This window comes from Numida meleagris, chromosome 9, assembly GCF_002078875.1.
Source record: "Numida meleagris isolate 19003 breed g44 Domestic line chromosome 9, NumMel1.0, whole genome shotgun sequence".
Lineage (NCBI taxonomy): Eukaryota > Metazoa > Chordata > Aves > Galliformes > Numididae > Numida > Numida meleagris.
In genome coordinates, this window is record NC_034417.1 from 2065529 (window position 1) to 2084785 (window position 19257).

At 53.8% G+C, this 19257-nt stretch overlaps 1 long non-coding RNA gene across 15 annotated transcripts in view; it reads right to left on the reverse strand.

The window, feature by feature from the left end:
* Positions 1 to 19257, reverse strand: part of LOC110403976 — a 120541-nt gene that overhangs the window by 9998 nt on the left and 91286 nt on the right. For 14 of the 15 annotated variants that reach the window (XR_002441984.1, XR_002441983.1, XR_002441985.1 and 11 more), the window contains one exon: positions 18570 to 18691. The exons of the other annotated variant lie outside the window; for it this stretch is intronic. This is a non-coding gene — a long non-coding RNA (uncharacterized LOC110403976). The remainder of the gene's footprint in view (positions 1 to 18569; positions 18692 to 19257) is intronic. 15 annotated transcript variants of the gene reach the window in all.

The following is a 19257-nucleotide window of genomic DNA, read 5'->3' on the forward strand; positions in this document are numbered from 1 at the left end:
ATCCCATCCCATCCCATCCCATCCCATCCCATCCCATCCCATCCCATCCCATCCATCTCCTCCTGCAGGAGAGGAAGCACACAGCAGATGTCTCTGACATTCCCTGTGCCCCATCTCCCTGCTGCTGCAACAATCCTCCTCCAGCCATTGTCTGCGCCTGAAGTTTTGTCACTTATTAATGGTATTTAATAACAACCTGACACTCAGCCCTGCGTCTCACTCAGCCCTGTGACAGTGCCTGACGTCCCCAGCCATTTGCGGAGGAGCCCTGCAGAAAATCCTCCCCGGCACCCGCTCCCTCCGAGCCTGGCCTGGCATGCACCGTGTCTCCTGGACTCAGCACTGGCTTCTTGCTGTGCCCAGCGTGGAGGTGGAGCACCCTCCTGCCCTCAGCCCACCCCTCCTGGCATTCCCATGCTGAGAGCACTGGCAGACAAAGTGAGGACACATTCTCAGCATGGGGACAGATCAGCAAAGGGCCTCAGGGAGACTGCACATGACATCGTAACCCCTGCCCTCAGAGGCTTTACAGCCTTATAGGTCTGGGTTTCTTCCTAGTTTGGCACTAACAACTCTAAATCCAGGCTCAGCTCCTCCTCACTGGCCTGAAGCAGTGAAGGATCAGGTGCCCATCACCCACAGGAGGTTCCCTTACCTTATCCAAGGACATAGGCTTGGGGAGGATGAAGAACTCCATCCTCCCTTGGATCAGGGTTTGGGGCTGGGGAAGGTCTGCACCCTGGGAAGGGCCACGCTGAGTCACCCAGGCATGGCCACGGCAGAGGGAAGGCCCAGGCAAGTGCTGCAGAACATCAACAGCCCTCCTGCACCATCCTACCAGCCTCAGGCAAACCGAGGTGAGAGAGTTTCTAAGCCACACTGCCTCTGCAGCATTTTCTTATTAGTCCTTAACAAACCTTTCTTCCTTGAACTCGTTTGATTGCATTTTTTAATCTACTTATGCCCCTGGCCTGCAGCAGCAGCAGTAGCAGTGCGTGCCACCCTCAACGTCTGCACAGTGTTTGCTTCCTACCAGCCACCCAGCCCCATTTCTCAGATCCTTCCCAGCATGGCTGCACCAGTACCCCATGGAGGGCTCCGTGAGCAGCTCGGCCCCACACCCTCGCCGGCAGCAGAACTGGTCCCCTCCTTGGTGTTGCATAGAGAGCTGGAGAGCAGGGGAATCCCTGGGCATTGCTCCAGCCTGGCGGAGAGCTAGCACCGTGCAGAAAGGGGCAGCAGTGGGTCAGAAACCAGCTGCAGGCTCTTTGTCCCACTCCACAGCAAGACCAATGTGCTGCGTCAGGCGAAGCCGTAAAACGTCCCCACGTCCTGGGTGTCTCCACGTCCATGCACCCGGAGCTGTCGGTGAGCCCACGCTGTCAGAACCCCAGCGATGGCCACCGAAGCATCTTCCAAGGAGCAGAAGAGACACGTGAGATCACCTCAGATGAACATATTGTCCTGCCCGGTGACCTGCACCGAGGAGGATCCGGCACTGGCGCCTTCAGAGGGGACAGATGGCTGTTCTGAAAGAACAGAGGGGCTGTAGGGCTGTGCACAACCAGGAGATTCCTCCTGGCACGAGGCCCTCACAGATGGATGCTCCAGGAAGCGAGCAGATACAGCTTTATCCTGCAGCACAAGTATGGCTTTCTTTTCTTCAAACACGCACCTTATCATTTTGAAGATCTCTGCCTCAGAACTATCTTTTTGATAAAACTAATCACAGGCTTAAATTACAGATAAATACGCGATATTAAGAGAACAGTCTGAGAAGGAGGAAAGGGGTAGTTTAACCGCGCTCATTTTCCCTGCTTTTCTATAGCACACATCTTGGGCTATTTAACTGTAGAGCTTACAAAGCTTCATTTTGACAACTCTCCTTTCTTCACAATGTGGCTTCCACGAATGTTTCCCCGGTTTCTTTACCCGTTGTGCTTCTGTTGGCTGTATTACTGCAGCAGTCGCTGTATTTCCAGCTCGGAGTGGGAAGCAGGCACACAAAGATCTGCACCAGCACTCACAAAGGAATAAACCCATCGCTGGAAAGGCTGGGCCCAAAGGTTGGCTGCTCAGCCAGCAGGAGCGGAGCGGCTCTGGGTGCCTTCAGCCCCTGCACGATCCAGGCTCACCAACACAGGCTGCCTTCCTCTGCTCTGTGGGGAACAATGGCTTTGATCAACAGAAGATTGCTGAGTTAATTGTAATGATATTCTAATAAAGCTGGGGAGATTAATTACGGCTCTTTATCAGAGCTGGCCCTTCGCCAAGGGTTTGCAAAATTGTTTTCCTCTGTTTCTTGTCATTTGAATTTAGGAGAAGAAAGAAGGAAGGTGGGTGCCTTTTTTTCTCCAGCAATCAGGATGGTGGCCTTGTGCCCCAGTCACGCTCGCAGCTCAGTGCATTCGAGCAGGGAAATGGGGGGGGGGGGGGTGTGCAGCAAGAAAGCAAATGGAGAGCGACAGAGCAAACCAATTAGACATGATGCAGCACAATTACACTCCCAGTCAATAAATGGCTTGGTGCAGAGAAGTACAAAGGAAGGCGGTGACAGCGCACGGACCAGACATCACTCCACGGGGGGCAAACCTGGGGCACATTACACCTTTCCAGGACTGGGGGGGGCAAAACGCATTTAGTGCTCACCCACAAGGGCTCAATGCAGCAGCGCCAACACTGAGCAGGATGAAGGAAGCTCCTTCCAGAAAAGCTTTGCAGCCTTGCTTGTCACTCTGCTGCAGAAAGCAGGTGTCCAGAGACAGCCAGAGCCCTGCTAAGTGGCCTTGGGGCGCGTGAGGCTCAGACCTTCCTGTTTTCCTTGACAAATTGCTGTTCCTTTCAGGGAAGATTTAGCAGTGCCCAGGCAGGTGAGAGACAGAGCTGCAGAGGGATGATCCAGGCTGAAGGCAGCAGATAACCAGGCAGAGCTGCCAGCTCACTCTCCTGGGAGCAGAGGAGAGGAGGCCCTTCCTGCAGCGGGCGTACCTGGGGTGTGCTGAGGAGAGGGAAGGAAATGTGCTCCTCACCCGTCAGAAAGAAAGCTGGGGATTAAAGTAATACCACTCACTTTCAAGCAGCACTGGAAAACTTCCAACGGATGGGTCAGGGCTTGCTCCTGCAAGGAGGACAAATGCCACCACCTCATCCACGGCTTCCAGCTCTCCGAGGGGCACCCTCAAAACATGCAGCTGCTCCAGGTGCCTTTTCCTGAATGGCTCTGGGAAGACGACACATTGCTAGTGCTCAGGAAGCACGAAGGCAGGGTGGGAGTCTAGATTAAACTGCTGGTTATTATTCCTGTCAAACAGAACATCCCCCTACACACACAGACGCGTCCCAGAATAGCTGCTTCCAGCTTGCTCTCTGTCTCCTGTGCTCTTCCCAAGCCTAACCATAAGGCATGAGGCTGCCTGACTTTGGACCTGGGCAGCAGCCGCAGCAGAATGGGTGCTCTGACACCGGTGGGGTGCTTGGGGAAAGCAGCCACTCCACGTGTGGTTTGTGAATCACAGAGATCCTCGTGCAGGAGCAGCCCGTGTGGCCCCGCTTTCCTTGCAGCAGTGGAGCTGGCACGCAGCACGGCGCTTTCTGCTGACCCCTTCCACTGCCAAGTACAAGGCATAACATTCATCTCCGGTTGTTGAAACACAGCCTGCGCTGGGTGGCACACAGCCACGCTGCTGTCTACCATGAAAGCACCGTGGGCCAAGTCCGGCCAGGGTGTGAATGAAAGGGAGGGGATACATACAGAACACCCAGGTGCATTCGTATGGGCTCAGCATTTCACAGAAGCACGGTATACCCTGAGTTGGAAGGGACCCACAAGGGTCATCGAGACCAACCAAAAATCAGACCCATTTTGCCACGAGCGGTCAGGGAGCACCAACCTCTGCACGTAGCATGGCCACCCGCTGCCATTCCAAAGCACCAGAGGTACATTTATCCCAATGAAGGACCAGACCAGGACCGCAATATCCGTGCGGTGCGAGAACAGAGAGCAAAACAGGGTAAAAATAGGGTCGGTGTTTGTTCCGTCACTCCGGTAACAATGTTCATTAGGGTTTTCAATGACCCATGAAACTATCCAGCATCCTAAATGTTTGCTGCAACTAAGAGGAAAAAACGCTGATCGAAAGACTTTTTTCCTGGAGTATGACGGAAACTATTATTCATTGAGGCTTCTGTAAAGACTATTGAGTTTGGCAAAATGTTGTTTCAGGGGGAAAATAACTGAAAAAAAAAAAAAAAAAGTTTCCAAACCATTTGAAAGCCCTGCAGTTTTCAGATCGGGAAACGCAGATTTTCCCCTGTCAGAACAAATTCTTCTGCCATCAACACGAGAAAGAGAAGCAAAACTAAAGAACGAAGGGAACCGAGAAGATCCACGCTGGGAAGCAAGGTGTTGCAAGACCGCTCTCCCCTTCCAGCCCAGGAAGACGTGCCCTTCTGGAAGGATTCTGTGGGCCAAAAGTGATCTCTGGACCTTCAGATGCTCCTTGGGAAGGAAGGGTGCTTCCAGCTGCCCGTGTCCGTGCCTGTGCCGGGTCGCCGGGCTGCCAGCACCCCCCGGCACCAGCTCCCATGAATAAAAGCCTCGCAGCCGGCTCTTGTGTTCATTTCACAGGCGGCTGCTCTGCTGACAGGTTTCGCACGCCGCTACCGTGTCTTGTCAGCTTTATACTCTCAGGCCAACGCCGGCTCACCAGTTCCGATGTATATACATAAAAATAAATGGCTCAGAAACCCCAATAAAGTGACAGATAACATAATGGGAGCTGGCTTCAGAAAATAAGCTTGTTTATGGAACCTCTGTGCCTCCAAACCTGATTTATGCCGCGCGGGCTGTCTGTGTGGGTTCGGGAGGAGGGCTCGCTCCTGCTCACTCCCATGGGTGCAGGGACAGCTGCCGGCAAGGAGCTGCCTTAGGGCTGTGCCCCCAGCCTTCCCGCAGCACTTGGCTGATGCCGCCTTCCTCCAGCCACCCCGGCCCCAGGGAAGGCTCTCCCCGTGCTCACCGAGCCCTCCTCGCACCCCTCCTTGTGTTTTCTGCCTGCAAGCTGGAGGGAGCCGCAAAGAGCTCAGGGGCTGGAGCAGCCAGCAGAGGATGTAAAGCAAAACCAGACAGTGCCTACATGAGGGCTTCAAAGAGGAGAGCTCCTGATGGCACAAGCGGGTTCTCCTCGCAGCCCCTTTGCTCTGGGCTGCAGATGGTCCTTATTCAATCTCTTGCTAGAAGAGCTTCCTTGCAAACAGGGATAATCCTTCATTTGATGTTGGCTCCCTTGGATATTGCTGTTCACAGCAAGCATTGCAATTTGTGTTTATTTTTGCCAAGCCATGTTTATTCTTGAGCCGCTTTGATTGTTACAGCGAAGGCTGGGATGGCTCTTTCAGTCAAAGCGTCTGTTTCCAGGGGGCTAATAATGAGAGACTGTCAATCTGGAGACACAAGGGAAAAAATCGCTGCACCTCCTCTCGTGGCAAACAATCGGCTGCTGCCAGACCCCACGCTTCGTCCGTCTGAATCTCTGATACGCGGCCGGGAGGTCCTCAGCTCCATCCCAAGCAGACACGCCAGCGGGATGCCCGCCCCAGTGCCCCTTCTGCAGAGCACAGAGGCTCTCAGGGGAAGGCTGATGCCTGCAGGGTGTATGTGCCGCGAGGCGCTGGTGCTCAGACCTACCCACGCACAGCAGATCCCACATGGGCCGGGTAGAGGGGGTGTGCAGGGGCTGGGCACACCAGCAGCTCCCACCCCTGTTCCCGTCTTCAGGCCTCAGTCCCGTGGAGATGCCATCCAGCCTTGCCTTATGCTGCCGTGTGTCCGGGGCTCAGCTCTAAGGAGAGCTGTGGGGGAGGTTTCCTCTCGAATTAAATAATTAAAATGTTTTTCCCCTTCTAAATAATTCTAATTTTTCCTCCCCCAGCAGACCAGTGCCAATAAATATTTAATACATTCCTCGCTTCACTGCATCCAGCGCGTTGCCATTTTAGAAACCATTTCATTGTGTGTATTTTCCTTCTTTTAATTACAGCCGCCCGGCACCAAACACTTCCACAAACACCCGACAGCGGGGGCAGAGGGGTGGCCGTGCTGCTGCGGGTGCACGCTGACGGCACAGAGGCACAAGGCTGACGCCCAGCCTGCACCTCCACTTGTTTCCCTTTGGGCGCTGTGGGCTGTGAGTTGCCTGCAGAAGGGGAGCCAGCTCCCACCAAGGCCCGCCCTGCAGCATCCTCGGTGGCAGGGCCAGCAGCAAGTGCCCGGGCCCCACGGCAGGCCAGGCCAGGCGTGCACTGCGAGTTCCATGGGACGCACTTCCAGCTGCCGGCAATCTGCAGCTGAAGGACTTCCTGATTCAGGCATCCTAGCCATTGTTTAAAAGCCCTCTATAGATTTTTTTTTTCTTCTTCCAGGAATTTCTCTAATTACAAGGATAGCCCAATCGATTCTTAACTGTTCTCTGTCCTGACTTGCAGCACGGCAGTACCGACGCCCCGTGTGCCCGCAGGCAGAGCTGGGAGCACAGGGCAGCCAGTGAGTGCCCCGTGCTGCTGGCAGCAGCGGGAAAGCCCCAGCCCCACACTGCCCAGCGGGTCCTGCAGCTCCCAGCAGGCTCACAGCCACCGCGGGCTGGCACGGAGAGGGTTACCATCTCCAGGAACCACCACCGCAGCCAGCCTGGTGAATGGTATTAGCAAAAATGAATAGAAATACTGCATGAGGCTAATAAGATCTGAGGGGAGCTCCTTAGACAAGCTGATTTCCAAATTGGACTGACTTTAACCTCACATAAATAAAAATGAATGCTGATAAAATATGGTGGAAAAATCCATAAGGGCAGATGAAGGCACTGATGCGTTTTTATCTCCTTCCTGCACTTGCGGTAGGGTCCGGGGTCCACGTGCTTCCCCAGGGCTCCGCGGCCCCAGCCGCGCTCCAGGTGGCAGAGCAGGTCTGCAATGGCAAGAGATGTCCTGGCGTGCCCCTCAGACCCCAGCAAGGCTCAGGGCTGCCCGAGCAGAACAGGCCCAGGTGGGAAGGCTGCCCGCAGCCTCGTTTCCAGGTGCGATGGAGCACACGTGCAAGGGCAGAGGTGCTCGTCGGCACCATGTTGTACAAAGCTGGTGCACAGCTGTGTGAGAAGGAGGCTCTCTGGCACCCAGACACATCCCCACGCAGAGTGCCAACTTCAGCTCCAATTCACACCTGCTCCCGTGAAGCAGGACTGGGGGACGACCACGCATGCCCAGAGGCGGGAGGGTCTCACCAGCGTTAGGCAACTGCTGCTAGAAGGCCCTGCCCCAAGAGCTCCAGGCTCAGCAGAAGCCGGGCAGAGCAGGAGGAGGAAGAAGCAGGGATGCCTGGCAGACAGGCGGTTCACACGTCTGCGTTTGAGCCATCGACACCAACCGGACAGGTGCCGGCAGGGATGGAGGAGGGCAGGGTGTGAAGGAGGACAGAACTTCTCGCTGGGTGTTTCTGGGAGCCCCTCCCCTAGCGCGAGGCCCTGGGGCAGAAGCGGAGCTGCATGCTCCAGTGGGTGACTGACAGCCAGGAGCCGCACGCGGAGGGACGGCGAGGTTAACAGGAGGGGAAGCTGCGAAGGGCCTGAGAGCTGAGACAGGTAACTGCTGTTTGCCAGCACGAACCGGCGGCGGCGAGGAAAGCACGGGTGACACGGGAGAAATGACAGGCAAGGAAAATGAGCCTCGCAGCAGAGCTCTGAACAAGCAGAAGTGGGAGAAGATTGCATTTGTCAAGGCCAAAGAAAAGGATGTTACGGGAACTGAGCCGTGAGACGATGGCACTCTGGAGGAGTCCGAGCAGTCCCTTAGCAACCTGGCACACGGGGACGGCAGTGGCCACGCACAGCCCGCATGTGGCGGGGCCGTGTACAGCTTCAGCTTCACCAGCAAATGTTTATGGGGCAGCAGATTTATAAGTTAAGGGAAACAGCTGTTTGGGACAGAGAGAAATTTGAGCCTGAAGTGAGCAAAGTCTAGGATGAGAGGTAGCGGCCTCAAGCTGCGCTGGGAGAGCTTCAGGGTGGATGTTAGGAGACCTTTCTTTGCAGACAGAGCAGCGAGGCGCTGGCACAGGCTGCTCAGGGAGGTGGTGGGGTCACTGTCCATGGAGGTGCTCCAGAACGAGGAGATGTGGCACTGAGGGACGTGGTCAGTGAGCACGGTGGGGTGGGTTGGACTGGATGATCTTAGAGGTCTTTTCCAACCTCCAGGATTCTATGATTCAAAGAGGCACGGGTCCAGGGACCTGGGTAAGTGGCTGATGCTGAGTGCCACGTGCTGCTTTCAAATAACATAGTGCACAGTACTGAATCCATAAAATAGACAGTTTTTTGACCTCATTCAAAAGGGACCAACAAACCCAGACCTGGGCACCAGATCTCCAAAGCTTTTGCAGCACTGAAATTCAGGCTCAGAGCAAGTTTCTAGGAGAGAGGACTTCTCTCTGGGTCCCCCTGCCTCATTCACTGCCCATTGACCTCAGCACAGAAATGTTACCGGCCATTTTCAGGAGGTGCTTTGAGCTGTTTACAGCCCTGTGCAGGGAATCCAGATTGAATGTGGTAAGCACGGGGAACAGAAGATGGCAAGCAGGAGCCAACCGCACACAACACGCAGCCCAAAGACCCCTCCAGCCTCAAAGGGCTCACAGCCAGAAGTCCAGACCTCGTGAAGGCCTCATGAGCTTCACTGGTGAAGTTCTATTGAACTTGACAGCACGTGAACTTGAGCCCACGTGCGAGCTGTGCAGGATGAGGGCTCGGTGCAAAGGGCAGCACGAGAGCAGTGCAGGTCACAGCGCACACCCGCTCACCTCCCCAGCGCTTCACCCCATTGGAACGGAACCAGCATGATGCAAAACCCCACGGGCAGGTTCTCCTCACAAGCACCATCGTGGCCATTCCTGAAACAAAGCACCAGGAGAAGGGAAGAAGCCTCTGTCTGTCCCCAAACATCAGGCTGCTGCGGCGCTGCCCACAGCACAGCACAGCGCTGGGATGTGCAGGAGGGCCCTCAGGGTTTCCCAGCAGTTCCAGCAGGGCAGGCAGCCCGACGGCCAGGGCAGAGCAGGACTAAGGTGAGAGAAATTGCTCATACAAGAGACTCCCAACCTCCCTCCCCTCCCAGTGCAGGTTTCATATCAACTCAGAGACACGCAGGTCAAAGTCAGATGAATTCCAGGAAAAAAAGAAGCGAAAATGAGTATTTCTGACCTGTTTTTTTTTTTTTTCTCCCTTTCTTTTCACTCAGGAAGTGAGCGGGCATGCACAAACAAGAAGCAAAATGAATTGACCCCAACCAAATGAAATAGATTTTCACGGTTTGTTTCTTCCTCAGGGTGTGTGTGAGGGGAAAGGGATCGCTGTCAGTCTCCCAGTGATATTTTTTAGCTGTTCTACTTCGCACACCCCATTGAAAAACTCAATTACACCAAGCTCTAATTGCAACCCTGAGGTATGGCTTCCTCCCCTCGCTGGTGCCACCCTAGGTTAGACTTGCTGTTTTCCTATGGCTTTCTTGAGGGAAGGGGCTGCCCACACCCAGAGACCATCCCGTACCGATTCCCTACAGCACAACGCCTCGGGGAAGGGGTTGTTACAGATGTGTGCAACTCCGTACGCGTGCACAGAAACTGTGCAGGGCGGAAGGAAGAACAAGAAATAATGAATCCCCCTGCACTCACTAAGTCCAAACAAATAGACTGGAGTGGGAGCCTGATTTGCATTAGTTTGATTGAAGATGTAATTTGCTGCTGAATAAATGTGGTTGCATCCAAATCAAACCTTTAGTCCCTCAGACATTATAACTCTTTCCTTCCCTCCCTGAGGGTTCGCCAACCTTTAAGGCTGACCGAGGATGATGTATTACAAGAAGGAACGGCCTTAAGAGAAGGGCAAGTTTGGAATAGATATAAGGAAAGGCTTCTCGTAAGGAAGAAAGGGATCTGAAGCGTTTTCCACGGGAAGGGCCCCCAGAACCAACCATGTCTGTGTCCCTGTGCATGAGCGGTGCCCCAGCACAAGCTCCAGCTGCAGCTTCCCACCACGGAGCAGCCCTGGGAGCGAGGTGCTCACAGCCTCAATTTATGGGAGGGAAATCCATCACGAGGCATGAAAGCCTTTCATCCAGGGCAATTTGCTGCAGGACTTATAACCCAGGGTGCTGGGAGCCAAGCGGCAGGCAGGATTGGCGAGGCGGAGGGCTGCCCGCCTGCTCCCTGACTGAGGTCTGTTGGGCAGAGGAGGCTATGGCCCCTCCTGGGTGTGAGGGAGGGAAGGGGCAGGAGCCAGCAGGTGTCCCTGGTGCCATTCGTAACCCGAAGCCATCACTCAGTAGGGACCACAGCGTGGGGAGCGCCGAGGCCAGAGGAAGGGAGAGAGGGAGAGATTGATTATCCCATAAATCAATGGCCGGGCACTGATTACAAAATAAACCACCAGGGCAAAGGTCAAGTGCTGTGTTATATCACCCAGCCTGCAAGATTTATTCCCTGCTCAGGCGGTCGGCCCCCCCCCCGCCATCCATCACGGGGAGCTCAGGCACGTTCTGCTGGACACGGCCTGGCCCAGCCTGCAGGCAGCAGCACCAGGCTCAGAGCCACAGCCAGGCAGGGCAGACATCCTTCCCGTAGGGCCCACTTGCCCCCCACGGATCCCTGCTTCAGGTCGGCCCTGGGTACATGTGTCACTTGGTGCTGGGCTCCAGGCAGTGCTTCCCAGCCGTTTGTGCAAGCCACTCCTGCACCAGCACAGCCCTCCATGCCCACTTTGGTGCTCTGAGCTCTGCAGCCATACAGGGAGAGCTGTGCAGACCATCTCGTGGCACTTCACTGGAATTCAGCCTACAAAACTTCATTTTTTCCCCTCTTCTCATTCTAACTTTAGATTTTAAACACAGGCAGCAATGAGAGGAATTCCTAGCAGCACTGTTCATCTGTTTCCCAGAAGCTGCTTGTCACTGACCGTGAAGAGCTTTTCAGTCTGGGTCCCAAAATATAAAACCCCTAAAATGGGCATTTTTGAGTCCTTCCCATTAACCAGCAGAGAACAACGCTGGAGCATCAGGACCTGTGCACTGACACCCCAGGGGCAGCAGGGACGCAGTAGGAGGAGAGGAGCTGTCATAGGCAACCAGCACCCACTGCTATGGGGCACAGGACCGTGTGGGGCTGGGGCTGATGGGTAGCCCCATTGGCCCAGAGCGCCGCTCTGCACCCCTGCAGGATGGCACTCCTGCCAAAATGGTTGCTGTGCTTGGCACCAGCCTGGGAGTTTGTTTTCCTTTCCAGGAGCACGGAACATTTCAACTCCTATTTTAGCTTGCATGGCAGCAGGGTGGGGGGGCTGCAGCACATGGCCCAGCCTGTCCCATGCGAGCCCCAGGGTCACCACCACGCCAAGGGCAGCAGCTCCAACGGGGCACCACGTCCAGGACAACACTGTCACCCAGCCTGGTCAGAAAAGCACAAGGAACCACAGCTGCTCCATGGGTCTCTGCTCCCAAAGGGATGCAGCAAACCCTCTGGAAGCACACACGGAAGAATCTCCACCTGCTATACAGGCTGTAAAGCTCTCACGAGTTCTTTTTCCCATCGTACAGAGCAGCTCCTCAGAGCACAGGGCTCATCTCCAAGCTGGTACTGCTCTCCCTATCACTGCCCTGACCTTGGTGGGAAGGGGTTGAAGGCACCCATCCCCACACCTCTCAACTAACAGGGGTGACAACATGTAATTCCAAACACCAACTGCCTTGTTCCTGGAGGCTTTTGCAAATCCCTTGGAGTCAGCAGTAAATTACTTTTAGGGCTTGGCACGTCTGCTCACCTCCCTCAGGGCTCCGGCCTGCACAGACATCCACCACTTCCATTGGTCAAGCCCCGCTCCATGCTCCTGATGGTGGTAACGAGCCGAGGTCGGTGCGAGGCAGCTACCTGCCCCAGCACTCCCCTTGCTCCTCCTGCAGATTTGGAAGTTGACATTTATTCTGGAAGAGGGAAAATGGAGAGGAGCCTCACCAGCTCCTGCAAATGTCAGGACAGGAATGAGATCTTAGCAAACCGTAATATACTATGCAAATCCTCAGAGTGTGACCATGTATTGCCAGGGCTTTTTATTCCCCTCCATGGTAATCAGACAGACAAGGATTAAAGAGTAGAGCGGCCACATAACCACTGGTCCCTCTGCTTTAGCATCTACCGTGAGGAGATGGTATCTGAACATACGGCCCCAGGGCTCTGTAACAGAGAAACCTTCAGGGCTAGAGGAAGGTTTTCACAGAGCAGAAGAAAAACCTGCCAGCAGAGGAGGATGTTCTTCTAAAGCTTCACCTGCATCTCCAAAGAGGCACCTCCATCCTTGCGCTGGTGTATGTGCCACGGGCTGTGGCTGTGTGCAAGGCACGTGCACGTGCTGCCGGCAGCAAACAGCCCTGCCTACCTGAAAGCAACAGTGCTCCTCGGAGATGGGATGGGGAGGGACTGTGTGGCGTCCAGGCGTGGAGCTCTGCCCCTTTTCTACAATGGTGTGCTTACTTGGCTTTTTCCTTTACCTTTTTCCCCTGCATCAAGACAGCTCCACCACTTTCCTCTCCTGTAATGATGTTGACCTGATTAAAATTTTTATTGGATTCTACAAAATAATTTCATACATACTGTTCCCTGGAGCCCTGCAGGGTGGAAAGAAGGTTGAGGAGAGAGAAAAGGAGAAGAGAGTATATTAAGAAAGAGGTGGAGAAGGAAAATATTTTATTTTACTCTGAAATGATTTTTCCTGGATGAATAATAGATTAGAGAGCTCTCCTCTTTAAACAGCGCTCTTACAAGTGCCCCTGAAACACGCAGACATGAGAAAGTCACCGCTTGAGCATTTGGGGCCTCCTTCAGGAACAGCTGAAGGCAGGCACGGCCAGCAGGCTGAGATGGGCAGCCACACATCACACCGCAGCCCCAGCCTGCTGCCCCTGTCCTGGCCGGGAGCAGCAGGAGGGCTCACAGACCAGCCTGAGCCTCGGGGAAGTTTGAGGCAAATAAAAACGTGTGACAAAGGGCTTGGAAGTTGCGAATGCTTTGTGATTTTGGCATTTCTTGGCTGCTCTCCTCAATCCCCATAGGCAAAGTCCCGGTGCCTATGTTTCAAGCACACAAAGCCTGCTGCTGTTTTGCTCTGCTCCCTAGAAAGGAATCGGGTCTTGGGCAGTTTGAGGAATGGTGTGGGCATGATTTAGTTACCCATTTCCATTTTCACATATTTAAATCAGACGACAACCCCTTGGCCCAGGGAATAGCTGTTACCTTCCCCAGGAGACACTGCCACTCATGATGGGCAGCTTTACACCCCAGTCCCCAGTGCAACAAAAAATACCTTCCAGGGAGCTCAAGGTTTGCTTAGATGTCCTTTCCCCACAGGGCTGCCTTGTTTTGAAATGTAGTTTCCCTGGTGGAAGCTTATGAAATACATTTTAGTGCTGTGCAGATGCCTCAGCAGATCGCCTCCCCCTTTCACAGGGGCAGTGCGTCTGCAAACCAAGCCTGGTGCCAGCTGAATCTCGAGTGGGAGCAGGCGCATTCAGGTGAAACCTGATGAATCAGGGACCTCGCTGGGTGGGCACCGCTGATGGCCAGCAGCTGAGATTGCCTGTAAGCTTCGTGCCCCAGAGGTCATTCTTGAGGTCACATTGCTGGAAGTATTGAGGTTGTCTGTGCAACCTTTAATACATGGCAGTCTCCACATGACTCGTGTTACAGAGTGGATCCAGCAGTGGCAGAGTGTTGTCGCCTCCCCCAGAACACAGAATCCCACCAGCCCACAGCTGGAGTTCCTGGGGGGCTCTGGCCCATCCCTCCTGCTCCTGCCACCTCCCTCCGCAGCACTCAGGCATCCTTCCCTGTGATTTCAGGCTTAATCCACCACCCATCGCACCTTCACCTCATCTTTCCATGCTCTGTCCTGTGCAGGCTGCCCCCAGCCCAGAGCAGGGATCTGGCAGCACATGAAGCGTCTTGCAGCAGGAATCTGCAGTGTAGTGAACAGCTAACGAAGGCTACAGCAAGAAAAGCCCAAGCTCTGGATAGAAATGACTTACAGCATTAAGTCGTGCCCACAGCCCGAGAAACGGAAGGCACCTGCAGCCAGCTACGTTGTCCCACACCCAGAGCAAAATGGGCATTTCTTTGACGTTTATTTCCACACTTATGACAGCAGTAAAGAAGAGAAGAGCAAATACAAGGCCTCCCCAAGAGGCTAAGCACAGCAATTCACTGCGCAGCCAAACTGGAACTCAACACAACATGGCAGCTGCTGCCGCAGCCAGCAAAGCCAGCTCTGTGCTCTGAGCACAAAGAGGCAGCAGCTCCTGTGGCTGCACAGCTGCCTCCGTCCCCATCTCCATCCCGCTCAGCATCTCGGGAGGCGGACAAGAAATGAGGCACATTTATTTCTCACCATGATGGGCAATAAAACAACCTACAGGCTCTAACAAAGCCTGAATCTTCCTGGATTTCCCAGCCCCACTCCTCCCACGCGAGCCTCTCCGCAGGGATGTTAAGAACTGGTGACCTATGCCCAGCCAAGATGCCAGCCCTGCTGTCCCCAGCCCTGCTGTCCCCAGCCACCTCTCCCAGGCAGGGCTTTGGCAGCTGGGGGCAGCAGGAGGCTGCGGTCGCATGGCAGAGCCCTCACCACAAGGCACACCCCAGCATTCACCCAGCAGCGTGGCACTAACTGGGGCCTCAGTGCAGGGGAGGCTGGTGCTGTCACCACCTTGCCCTGGGTAGTGAGGGCTTTAATCTCCCAGCACCTTGCCAGAACAAGGACTCTTTCTTAGTATTAAAAAACGCGTGTTTATCAAACCCAGCCCGGCAGCAGGGAGGGGGGACATCTGGCACAGCCTCCCTCTCCCCATCAGACACGCGCTCGCCATTTTTCCTGGTTTCAACAGCTCTCCAGCTCTAGTCCTTATAATTACGATGAAAAACCTCACACTCCACCACACCACCTTGCAGCCAAGATACCAACGTGTTTCCAAATAAAAGCCTCATGGCAAAAATCCTGCATTTTTGTGGAGTCTCCGCTTTATTCCCATCCTCCCTAGCACCATTGTATTCACATGGTCTTCAATTATTTACAAGCATACAAAACGCTCCAGCCCACTTTCTCCACTGGTATGAATCAGTGAGGTGCCAAACTAAATCAACAGAGCTACGAAGATTTGCTGCGGAGAAGAATCTGGCCCGCTCTCTCTGAAGACTCTCCTTCCCTCCACAGTATGCATGCAAAAGGAGAGGATAAAAACAGCTTTCTTCGTTCCCTGAGTTTGCCAGCCACACGCCAGCATGCTAATGCCCGCGGAGACCTGCTCCCCACCGCTGACCTACTTTCCACCCGTGTGCCTGCAACGCGCTTCTCGTCTTCCCCAGCAGCCCCGCTGCTCACAGCAGCCATCTCCACCCTGCCCAAAGCCCCGTGGCAGCACCAGGTGCTCCCTGCGTGGGGCAGGCCCCTGGGTACTATGGTAACACCCATTGGCCACGGCGACAGAGGAGGCCTGGTTACTCAGCCAGCCCTTGGAGCTGGTGCAGCAGCATCTCCAGTCTGTCCACTCAAGGCTTTCCTCCGTCATTTTCATTTAACAGCAGTTGCAGGGAGGCTTGAAGAGGCATCCCCCCCCCGGCTGGCAGACAGCATGGCCTCCTCTAGCCACGGCCCATCCGCTGCAGCCTGCCAGCGCCCGCCATTTTAGCTCACCTTGACCAACAGAGTGCCCACTGCACAGATCACAAATCCAAGCCCAACGTACTGCAATGGGCATGAGGTGTTCCCCTAAAGCTGTGGGACACTCTTCAGTCAACCGGTGCCTTTTTAGGAATGATTAATCCCCATAAACACAGTGCCATTCTAAGCTTTCCACGAGAGCAGTACAACCCACCTTTCAGAACCTTACCGGGACTTCGTGATCACACCAAATGCAGAAACTGACTTTTCAAAGTCATTTTGTTATTTGCATCTTCACTTAGAATCCGAAAGTAAAGAAGTTCATGAAAACATAATATGAGTATAGAACAGGTCTGCTCTCTGGAGAGCCTCTTCATACACAGGCTGGAGAGCCGCGTGCGAAACCCAGGGCTACCGGGCATCTCATTAAAAGACAGAGCTCCCACTTATGTCTGTTACCATCAGCAGTTCACAAACTGGGGCCACTCTGCTCAGAACCAGAAGGTTGGGGAAGAGCAAGAGAGAGACGACGAGCTGGGCTTCGCTGCACCAAGCCAGCTTACTCATCCTCATGTACCACCCCAGCAAGGAGATGTCACAAGGCCTCCATCATGACTGGAATCATAATATCCATGATTCACATGGAAGACTTTTTTTATACAAAGCACCGAGATAAAAATAAAACGATGGGGAAAATCTGAAGAAACTTGTTTCATTCCCCACAAGATGGATAAACCAAGATGAATGTAAACAGCTCAACTTGACCCAAATATTTTTTTCGTTGCTGAGTAACCCTGCAAAAATGTTGTTATCTTGGTAGCATCTGTGGAGATTAGGTGGAAGGGAATTTTAAACAAACATTCAACTGTCCGTTGTTTGAGGCATTTCGGCCTGGCCACAGACACTCCAGACTGCTGCTTTTCCAACACCCTTGACGCCTTTCCGAAGAGAACAAACAAATGAAGGGAGCAGGAAGCATCCCTAACATTTCCAGCACATTAACGTGCTGCCGACACGAAGGTTTACATGAAACATTTGCTTTTACAGCTTTCCAAACTCTTCTGCACCCTAAGAGAAGGATGGGCTGGCTCTGCAGGAAATACACGCTCAGGCCACGGCTGCCGCAGGAGGTGGGAGGAGGGGTAGTCACAGCAGATGGCTCTGAGCCATTTTGGGTGGCAGTAGGCACCCGCCAAGGGCTCAGACTTACAGCCCACACCGGCTGCCATATGGTGCAGCAGTGGCTCAACATCACGCAGGACCCAATTTATAGCATCCTTGAGGGCTGTGAGTACCACGCTACCCTCTTACTCCTCCCCATTAGTACAACCACCTTTTTTTTTTTTCCCCCAGAATCTTCTAGCACCACGCTACCATATTTATCGATTCTTCAGGTTTCTGCAGGTGGAGGGAGATCTGATAGATCAGATGAGAGAGTGAGGTGTGAGGTTTTAGTCTCTTCATGCTGTGGAGGTCAGGCCTGCTCGCTCCTTCCTTCCCTCCCTCCTAACAGATAGCACTATCTCAACCACGCAGATGCCTTTAAAGATCTCCTTGGCCCCTGCTAAGCTGTGCAGCACTGCTGCTGTGTGCGTGTCCCAGAGCTGGAAGCACACAGCAAGCAAGGCAATGCCTGTGACACAGGGAGCTGGGAGCAGGCAGGGTGGGGAGCCTACAGCTCAGAGAACGGCAGCCCATCCAGCAACAGCAGGCACAGCTGAAATTCTCTCGGAGTAACCCAGAGAAACGAGAGCAAGGAGGAAAGTCCTGGAGGCTGCGGGATGGAGATGGCAGCATCACTGTGCTGCCGTATGCGCTTCTTACACTGCAGCCGCAGTACAATCCCAGTGCTGTGGAGTGATGGCAGGGGATACTGCAGCCATAAGATGGAGCGGTGGGTCCAGCCAAGAGCAGGACAAAGTGCAGGAAGTTCAGGGTAAGAGAAAGGCCTGGCAGAATGATCCTTTGCAGCTCTAGTGCATTCAAAGACCTCTCAAAACCTGGATGTGTAGCTCTCAGCTGCTACAGCAACCTCTCCTCTGCACAGAAATCCTGCTTGCTCTGGCTGCCGTGCATCTTCCCCTCCGTGCTCCTGCCCCACCGCGACCAGTGTAGACAGAGAGAAGATCCCAATTCTCTCTGCTCTAGGAGTAGTAATAACAAAGGTGTCACACAATGAATCCCTCCAAGCTGGGGTGGTTTGTCAGCGTGTTCTGCTTCGCTGAGACACAGAAAGAAGGGAGCATGTGGGTGAGGGATGCTGTCCAACAGCTGTCTGGCCCAACAGCCTCCAGAGATGGGGAGACATGAAACCTCTTAAGCCAAGCAGGAAGGTCCTTCCATCCTGGGACGTGGGAGGCTCAACTCTGACAGCATACTTTGTGAAACACTGCAACTCAAAACACTGTCTCAATCACATATAGGTAACTTCATGGGCTGGGCCTTTTGCCTTGAAAGAGCAGAGCAGTTGCACGGGGGTCAGCTAGCACTCAGTTGCTGAAAAGGAGCAGGTTGCCCTAAACCACTCATTTAACTCCCAACTGGGTCAGCCCAGCTACTCAACTAAATATAAAGTGGTTAAGGCCATTTACTCTATAGAGTCCTTAAAATATCAGCTCAGTGCCAGCTCCTACCAGGGCTCTGAGGGAGGACAGTCATCCACGTCTGTGCTAGGCAACTGCAGTTGTGCTTCTTGACTTCATGGAGAAACTGGAGTATTTTTAACATATTGAAAGAAACGGCCACTCAGCATCAGTTATTCAAACTCAGTACAGAGGCTGTGCATTCTAACCAGTCCCATTGCATGTACAGCATCCATTAATGTCCTACCTCTCTGTCCATGGCAGCTTCTAGTCCTGGCCTGCTTTGCTTCCCAGCTCACAGCAGTTGTATTGTAATCCTTTGGTGATGCATCTCCTCAACATGCACAACAGGCACGGCCGGGGAGCTTCCTGGAAGAAGTAATTACAGAAATTGAGCTCACCCAAGCAATTGAAAAAGCTGGTATCTCAGAGCTCCAATTTTTCTCTCTGCTACACTCAGGATTTGCATCAGACTGAAACGCACCACTGGCAACAGGCTTTGCTCTTCTCCAGTTGCTGCTTGAAACTTCACCAGTGCTGACAGCTCTACAGAGCTGATCCAGGAGCTCCAGTTCACCAAGGATCAACCAGTTCTATAATGAAGTTGTAATGGTTACACCAGTGCAGCGCTGAGCCTAGGAGCGTTTGGCCCCGCAGCAGTATTTCCAGCCCTGGGACACAGAGGCTTCTGTTTGATCGCAGCCTGCTAAAAGGCTTTGCTTCTCTCACCCTACCTGGCAGCTAACACATCACAGCCAACTCCGTAATCCCCCCAAGCAAAGCACGTCTCAGCGGTAACTTAATCTGAACTTGTACTTCAGCTCTCACAGCTAGCTTGAATGAAAATGAAAAGCAACTGATAAAGGAAAATCTACAAAGTGAAGTAGGTGGCGAGGGGACCAGAGGCAGAGCGTGCAACTGGAAAGAGCAATGCC